We start from the raw sequence: 8,847 nt of genomic DNA on the forward strand, positions 1-8,847 counted from the left end.
CCCTTCAGTGTGTTGTTAAGGTGTATGAAAGTGTTGACAGATATGTTTTTTTAACACATTAAGTTCTCACTTATATTTCAGAACTCTGTTTTTTCTAATTTATAGAAAAGATTTGCTGTTGCTCTATCATGCTGTTAAGATTATAATATTTTTGGAATATTACTCAGTGATCAAAAAAGATAAACTCATGCTGTTTGTTGCAATATGGAAAAACTAATCCAGAAAGTGAAAGACTAAAGCCCGATGGTGTCAGTTATATAGAGAAACCAAAGGGTGAGATGAAGACTAACCTTGAAAGTTGACTATAGAATGAGGTATGTGGAGAGGGAGTGGGAGAGAGGTGGGCAGAGTACAATGGACTATTATGGAAGCCCATGGCTGCTTTGTTGGTAGGGCATCTAAGGTCACCACAGCAGAGAGGAGAAATCTTATACTGTCAAAATATTAGCAAAGGGGCCTTCCCTGGTAGCACAAGGGACTAAAAATCAGCACTATGAGGCCCTCCCTGGTGGTACAGCTGGTTAAAGCACTGCACTGAGAAGCCAAAGCCGCTTCCGCATGAGTTCTATTCCCGCCTGCCCCGGAGGATTTCCACATGGTGCGGCAGACCTCTCCTGACCCGCCCGCTGCTCCCCTCAGCAGTGTACTTCGTCTATTCTGCTATTCTGCTATTCTGCTCCCCACTCTGTCTCTGGTGAATCCTCTCACCCCCCGCATCTCTGGCCTGTACACCAGTTCTGTACGAATAAATAAATAAATCTTTAAAAAAAAAATCAGCACTATGAAGCAATCCACAGCTACTATTGTGTTCGATCCATGGCCAGGGAGGTGACACAACTTGGTGCAGCAGCCTTCTCCAGTCATGTCTGTTGCTCCTCTCAGCAGTATACTTCAGTAGATTTGCCTGTTCTGCTCCCCACTCTGTCTCTGGTGAATCCTCTCACCTCCTACATCTCTGGTCTGCACCCCAGTTCTTGTATAGATAAATAAATCTTTAAAAAATATGTTAACAAGGAAGTAAAACAATGGTACTTTTATAAAAAATGAAAAAAAAAAACTCAGCAATCTACTCCATAACAATCACAAAAATAAACTTTACTAAAAATAAAAAAAAAAGCACTAGCACTCTAGATTTTAAATTTAGGATACCTTGATCCAGAAAGGAAACTGAAATTTTGTTTATGAATTCATGAATTGCATGCTGTACACCTATATCAAGTACAATTTTGTACTAGGAAACATAGGAGATGCAAAAAAACAGGATTATATTAAAATATGAAATTAACTTCTGTTGTATATAAGCACAAGCTGTCATAAAATGCAGTATGTGTGCTTTACTTTACAGAATAAAAGTAGTAGTGAAAGTTGAAGTGAGGTGAATGAATTTGTTTTAACCTTCATAATAAAAAACTCACTATTTCTAAGACAAAATATATTACAATTACAATATCTGTACAGTCACTACTACCATTCAGTATTTGATAAAGCAAATTTCCCTTTACCATATTCATTTGAAGAAACAGCTTGACAATATCCCTAAACATTTGTACTTATGCAGACTTTAAACTCACTTTTGCACTGTAAGGGAATCCACACTGGGATTATAGTAGAATTTATTGGTTCGTTTCAGATGGAAAACTTCCTGATATTAATTTTTCTGTTAAAGAATACAGTATTATGCTTCTCTTGTTCAGATCTAGTTTTATGTCTTTATAGATCATTTCTTAATTTTCTTCACTTGGGTGCTAACATTTTTTAGGTATTCTGTATCTTTAGTACCTTTTAAGTGGCATTTCTTTCCACTTGTTTCTCATTGAATTTTGCTATTCAAGGAAAACAACTGTTGATTTTTCAAGAGTTTAAAATGATATGCACATAGGAAATAATAGTGTTAATACATTTTAAATATCATAATCAAAGTACCACTTGTCCTCTCAATGTGCGATAGTCCACTACAATGGATTATAGTGTTTGCTATGTATTGAATATGTATTATATGTCAGGAACTATAATTAAGCAATTCATACAAATCTCATTTAATACATGAAATAGAAATATATGTTTCAATCTACTTCTCTTACACATTCTCTTATGATTCTAAAACTGTTATTAAAGTCTCCTCAATTTCCAGTACAATACTCTTAAGTACCTTCTTTATATGTGCACTTTCCTGCCAAGGTGGATTCTTTTCAGTGATTCAACATAGTACCTTGCTCTGTCATGAGTTCTTAATGTTTTTTCCTCAAATCTAAGAAGTTCCTCTCCAACTCCTTACCTAGGCCCCCCCAGCTTATTCTTCAGATCCCCAATCTTCAGGGATGCCATCCTATTCATCTGTTCTCATGGCCTTCTACACACCTCTATTCGAGCTTCGTAGTTTGTAATTTATGCTCTCATTTGTGGGTCATTTGGCTAATAAGTCTATGTCCCTTCTATTAAACTACCTGAGTGAGGGCTTATGCTAGTTTTGCTTCCCTAATGACTGGCTCACAGGAGAACATGCAGTGTTTACAGCAATGTGGTACAGGAATGGCACAAATACTAATTGCACGTACTAGTTAAGCCCTTGAATAATGTAGCAAAGTTCACACTTTGGGGTCACACTATCTTGATTTTACAAGACCAACTACATAATATGTGAAAGTGTCAGCTTTCCATCTGTGAGAATGGGCATGGAAGAACTCCCTCTCACTGTGTGTTAGTCAATGAGACCAAGCCTACCCCAAGACCAGAGCTGCGTTCTGCTCTGTATTATCACTAACCTTTCTCACTAACACTGAATCGCCTGTTCTTGTCAAGGTTCAGGCTAGTGTTTCATGACACATTCCTACCCACGATAATAGTCAGGATTTTCTAAGAGCAGAAACTTTATCATTATCATTTTGGGGATAGGGCTTTTTGGTGAGGTGGGCAGAAGACATCAGTAATGTCCAGCAGGTCCTATATCACATGTGTGAATGAATTATTTCTTCAGAGGGAGCTCATTAAAGCTTAGGTCCCCACAACTTGCTGCCAGTGTTTAAAACAAACAAACAAACAAAAAAACCCATCAATTTAATTTAAAAAAAAATCATGTTAATCATGTTTAATCTAATTTTCCTTAAAATATGTCATATCTGACAATTTAGAAATTACACATAAAGCATTAAAAAATATTATATGGGCCCTCCCTGGTGGCACAGCAGATTAAAGCACAGCACTAAGAAGCTAAAGCCACTTCAGCATGAGTTTGATCTGCACCCCAGAGGAGAGCCACATGGCGCAGCAGACCTCTCCTGACCCTCCCCTGCTCCCCTCAGCAGTGTATTTTGTCAGTCAGCCTGTTCTGCTCCCCACTCTGTCTCTGGTGAATCCTCTCACTGCCCCTGCACCTCTGGCCTGTACCCCATTTCTGTGTGCAAAAATAATCTTTAAAAAATATGTAGGAAAAAATGCTTCACTGTAAGTATACTTTCTATGTTTATAAATATTTTAAGTTTCTAATGTTTTAGAATTTTATCATATTATTTGACCTACATTGTATAACTTTAAAATGAATCCACTTTCTTTATAACTAAAAAGAAAATACATAAGATACTTTTTAATGAAGGTGCGGGGGTGGGAGGGCATGGGACTCAAAGATCATAGGACTGACAAATTCAATTGAAATTGAAAATATTTTATTTTAGAAAGGAAAAGTGTAACTATGGCCTAGAATCAGACTTAGCATATAGTAGAGTGACACAAATCAAAACAGGAAAGATGAATCATGTGGGGTAAACACTATACTCAACAATGGATTTCAGAATTTGCTATATCTTGAATATGTATTGTATGTCAGGAACTATAATTAAACAATTCACACAAATCTCATTTAGTACATGAACTAGAAGTGGGCACTTTACCCCAAATTTATACATGGGATAGATGTTAGGTAAAATACCCAAAGTCAGGTCCTCCCTGGTGGCCAGCGGGTTAAAGCACAGCACTGAGAATCTAAAGCCGCTTCCGCATGAGTTCGATTCCCGCCTGCCCCGGAGGAGACCACATGGCGTGGCAGACGTCTCCTGACCAGCCCGCTGTTCCCCTCAGCAGTGTACTTCGTCGATCTGCCTGTTCTGTTCCCCACTCTGTCTCTGGTGAAGCCTCTCACCGCCCCTGAGCCTCTGGCCTGTACCCCAGTTCCGTATGCACAAATAAATAAATCTTTAAAAAAAAAAAATACCCAAAGTCAGATATCATGAGTTTCAGCCCTGGAATTTGAACACAGGCCAAGTTGGCACTTAAGCTAATGATCTTCCCACAACATTCTACAGATTAAAAACTCTACTCTCAGATTTTATTTTGACAGCTATTCTAAATTCATTCTCAGTATAAATAACTTTTGAAAAGTAGTTATGTTTCTTTCTCCATCATTATCAAAATATGCACTTCGTAATGAAAACAGTATTAATTAAGTTCATTGGGGTCCAAAAGTAAAATTGATTCAGTAAACCATTTTTGATTCTTCGGTGGTTAGAATTCTGATCTATGCTATGCCCAGTGGTATGAAGCAATAGTAACTTATTTAATGTCAGACTCATTCAATGCCAAATTCATATTGTCAATACATTGTCACTAACTCTGTACTACATGGCTTTCAGATCATTAGACCTGGCCATGAAGTTGTTGAGAAATGCCATCCTTATTTACTCAGAAATTAAACATATGACACAAAGTACTGTGTGACCTGGTATTTATATTTTCAAAAACTTATTTTAAGAGAAATGGTGGAAATTTCTACTATTAAAATATAACATGTAAACTAACAACACAGCAATGACCTTGGTAAAAGTGTCATTTGATTTAGATATAAAATGACTATGTAACACATATTATAAATACTGTATGTTTTATAATATATATTATATTATGTTCTCATGTAATATACAGGACTTTATAAGTCCTGTTTGTATTGAAGTTATCTAGTCACACATAGCTTATTATGCTCCTGGTTTCATACAACTGCCATATTAGCGAGGGCTTCATGTAATGCTGGTTTACACAAGAGGAAAGAGCAAAGTGAGAGAAAAGTGCATTAATTTTAAAAACTGAGCTACCTTTCATTCTTATAGAGCAGGATATTTATAAGTTTTAATAGAAGACTAATATGAGGTTTTGGGAAGAAATAACAATAGGATTTTGTAAGTACAAATATAATATTCACTCTGCATAAGTAAAAACTTTCACAAAACACAATGCTTCTGAATGTTCAGAACACTAGGTTTGTCACTTTATAGTTAAATAAATGTATGTGTATCGATTATATAACACCCAGGTCTAACATGCATATTTTCTTTAAAAATAAAAACTCACATTCACCCAATTTTGTATCTTTGTAGTAGTTTTTTCACCGTGACAATTAGCAAATACATAGCGCTGCAGCTGTAGCTATTTGGCAGATTAACAGAAATTTCGCAAAGTTGCTTTTGATTAATGAATAACTACATTCAAAGCTATGCAATTTAGTAGTGTGCTTTTTAAAGCATTTCTGAAGTTACACATTCCCTTTAATGAAAATATAGAGCATGAAAAAAATATATAAAAACTTGCAAACACAGTTTTTTTATGCACTGACTCTGATACTCTTTGAACTTCATCACTGGAATCTTCATCATCGCTGTATCCCAAAGTAGAATCACTGTCAGTATCTGAATAATCCATAACAAGGTTTACACTGATTCTTCTTGTTCTGAAGCAATTCTCCTGTGTCTCATGCTGCAAGAAAACTTTATAGTGCATTGATATCTCAGGGGAACAAATGCAGAGTGCTGGATACGAAAGCACAACAGAGTTCATGCAAAGTAGCTGTCTGAGTGGAAGCTCTCCCTTTTCAAGTCTAGAGCAACATGACCTGCCAACAGTGTCCTAGCCTTTCCACAGTGCCAGCCCTCATGGAATCTGACACTACTCCAATTGCTTATGGGTTTACAGCAACCCATGGGTTGAATCCCTTCATCCTCAGACAAGGGTAAAAGTCAAACGTCCACAGTTCTGCTTGGTTCACACAGAACAAAATAAATCCATTCCACCTCAGAATCAAAGGCAGCAAGTAGTAAACTCAAACTTTATAGGATGATAAGTACCATGAACCTATTAAAAATGAAATTATAGTTAAATTGATTATGAACTAGAATTGTAAAGTTGGTGAATAATTCAACTGGGCTTTTTGAAAATTTGGCGTTCATGTCAGTTAAGTGTTCATAAAGGAAAAGGTCTATCAAGTCATTAAGGACTCTATTTAATGGTCAGGAAATTATCCCAACATGATTTATACCCCAACACTCTAATAAGATCCACATACTAAATGTAAAGTGAATACATGCAAATAAAAACATGTCTCCTGATCAAATGTGACAAAAACAAGCAACTAGTAAGTGCTAAATAGTGAAGGCATGAACATCATCACCGTTATCAGCACTTTAGGAGCCAAAAACACCTAGAAAACAAGTGCAACGTTTAAATACACTTTCTCTCTTAAAACCTTCTTTCCTCCATTTCTGTATCAGTCTCCCAATTCTTCTGATATCACTTCCTCAATTTTCCTAAATTTCTTTCCTCCTTTACTAAAATACAGGAGTTTCCCTCGAATTCTATTTCCATAATTCTTTGTATTGCTCCGACTTCACTTATGTGAAAATTCATATAATCTGATGTCATCAGCTATTAGTATTACATTAATGATTCCCAAATATTCAACCCTTTCATCTCTCTCCTGCTGGATATTCTGTCTGGAATTTATACTAATTCAAATCTAACTTATTTTCTTTTAACCAAAGAATCACATTTTCCTTGGGTCCGTTATCTTGAGAGAAGACTATTACTATTCAAGCACTCACCTATACTTAAAAGGTTAAATTTAATTCTTCTCTTTCCAATATTATATATATTTGGTCATATTGATCTTACCTCTGTTTTTATCTGTCATAACTACCCTTCCTTGGGTTCTCAACAGTCATAGATAAACTTGGATTTATCACTGGCTATACCCTGAAATGCTGATCTAACCTCATAACTGATTTCTCTGACTGCACTGTTTCTTCTAATTCATATTGCATTTTTTTAAAGATTTATTTATTTGTGCATACAGAACTGGAGTACAGGCCAGAGGCTCAGGGACGGTGAGAGGCTTCACCAGAGACAGAGCAGGGAACAGAACAGGCAGATCTACGAAGTACACTGCTGAGGGGAGCAGCGGGCGGGGCAGGAGAGGTCTGCCGCGCCATGTGGTCACCTCCGGGACAGGCGGGAATCAAACTCATGAGGAAGGGGCTTTAGAGTCTCAGTGGAGGGCTTCACATTACATTTTGCATGCATTTTCTTAATTTACTTTTGATAGAGGTAATATTTGGATACCCCTATCAGTTATTACCACCTTAGCACAACAATCACTAAATCCCCCTTATCCACCAGCGTAGTCCACTGGACTCATTTCCCTTGTTGTTCTTAGCCATTCCCGCTGCACCTCCTTCTCCTTGGTGCTTCAGCTCCTTAGTCAGCTATCAAGAGCTAATTTTTAACTTGATCTGATCCTTAATTTAGTTATTTTATAGTTCATATATTGGTGAAATAACATGGTATTTCTCATTCTCCTTATTTAATTAATTTATCATTATCCCTTCTAGCTCTACCTACATTGCTATAAATGACATGAGTTTACCTCATCTGGTTGTTGAGTAGTATCCTATTGTGTATATACACACTATGTCTTCTTGGTCCAATCATCTGTTTTGGAGCAAATAGGTTGTTGCTATAGCTTAGCTAAGTTGTATTAAGTGGTTTTGTAATAAACATGAGAATAAGTTTCCTTCAAAAAAATTTAAAGCATATAAAAAAGAATAAGGGTTTTTGGATTTGGTGTAGATACCTAACAGTGGAATTATTACTCAAGTGGCAGATCAGCTTCTAATGTTTTGAGACACCTCCATACTGTTTTTAATAAGGGATTAGTCAGTTTTCATTACCACCTGCACTTGTTCTGGTATGTGATATCTAACAACACTTTCAAATGTAACTCTTACTATATCAACTCTTTGCATGAGATATTTTAAAAGAAACATTCAAAAAAGTAAGTTCCTACATTTTCCTTTTACTTTATTTCCTACATTTATTTATTGTTTTAATTAAGGTAACATTAGGACCCCCATCAGGTATTGACACTGAAAATGAAGTCATATTCATAATGGACTATTACTCAGTGATCAAAAAGATACACTCATGCCACTTTTGACAACATGAATGGAGCTAGAAGGGATGCAATTAGTCAGAAGAAGAAAGAGATATACTGGGTGGTGTCACTAAAATGTGGAGTGTAGAGAAATCAAGTTAAGAGATAGATAAAGATAAGCTTAAAAATTAATGCTTCCAAGATGAATGTAGAAATAAAGCATCCAAAGAGGGGAAAGGGAGGATTAATAACAAAGAGGGAAGAAGTCCTGCATTTTCATTTAGTTTGAGTTTGAGATCCCCCAATTCTGACCAGGTACTATAAAAGACTATCCACTGCACTTGCAACAGATAACTGTTCCCTTAAGATACACTAGCTAGGGCCCTCCCTGTGGCACAGCGGGTTAAAGCACAGCACTGAGAATCTAAAGCCGCTTCTGCATGAGTTTGATTCCCACCTGCCCCGGAGGTGACCACATGGTGTGGCAGACCTCTCCTGACCCACCCGCTGCTCCCCTCAGCAGTGTATTTCATCGATCTGCCTGTTCTGTTTCCCACTCTGTCTCTGGTGAGGCCTCTCGCTGCCCCTGAGCCTCTGGCCTGTACCCCAGTTCTGTATGCACAAATAAATAAATCTTAAAAAAAAAAGTTTTTGAAAAAAAT

The 8,847-nt window shown here is 36.8% G+C and overlaps 1 protein-coding gene across 3 annotated transcripts in view; it reads right to left on the reverse strand.

Annotated features, from left to right (window-relative positions):
* Positions 1 to 8,847, reverse strand: part of PRKG1 (protein kinase, cGMP-dependent, type I) — a 1,208,869-nt gene that overhangs the window by 144,029 nt on the left and 1,055,993 nt on the right. The window lies entirely within an intron of this gene.

The sequence above is a fragment of the Condylura cristata genome, unplaced genomic scaffold (assembly GCF_000260355.1).
Source record: "Condylura cristata isolate star-nosed mole 26May11 unplaced genomic scaffold, ConCri1.0 scaffold00011, whole genome shotgun sequence".
In the NCBI taxonomy this organism is placed as follows: Eukaryota; Metazoa; Chordata; class Mammalia; order Eulipotyphla; family Talpidae; genus Condylura; species Condylura cristata.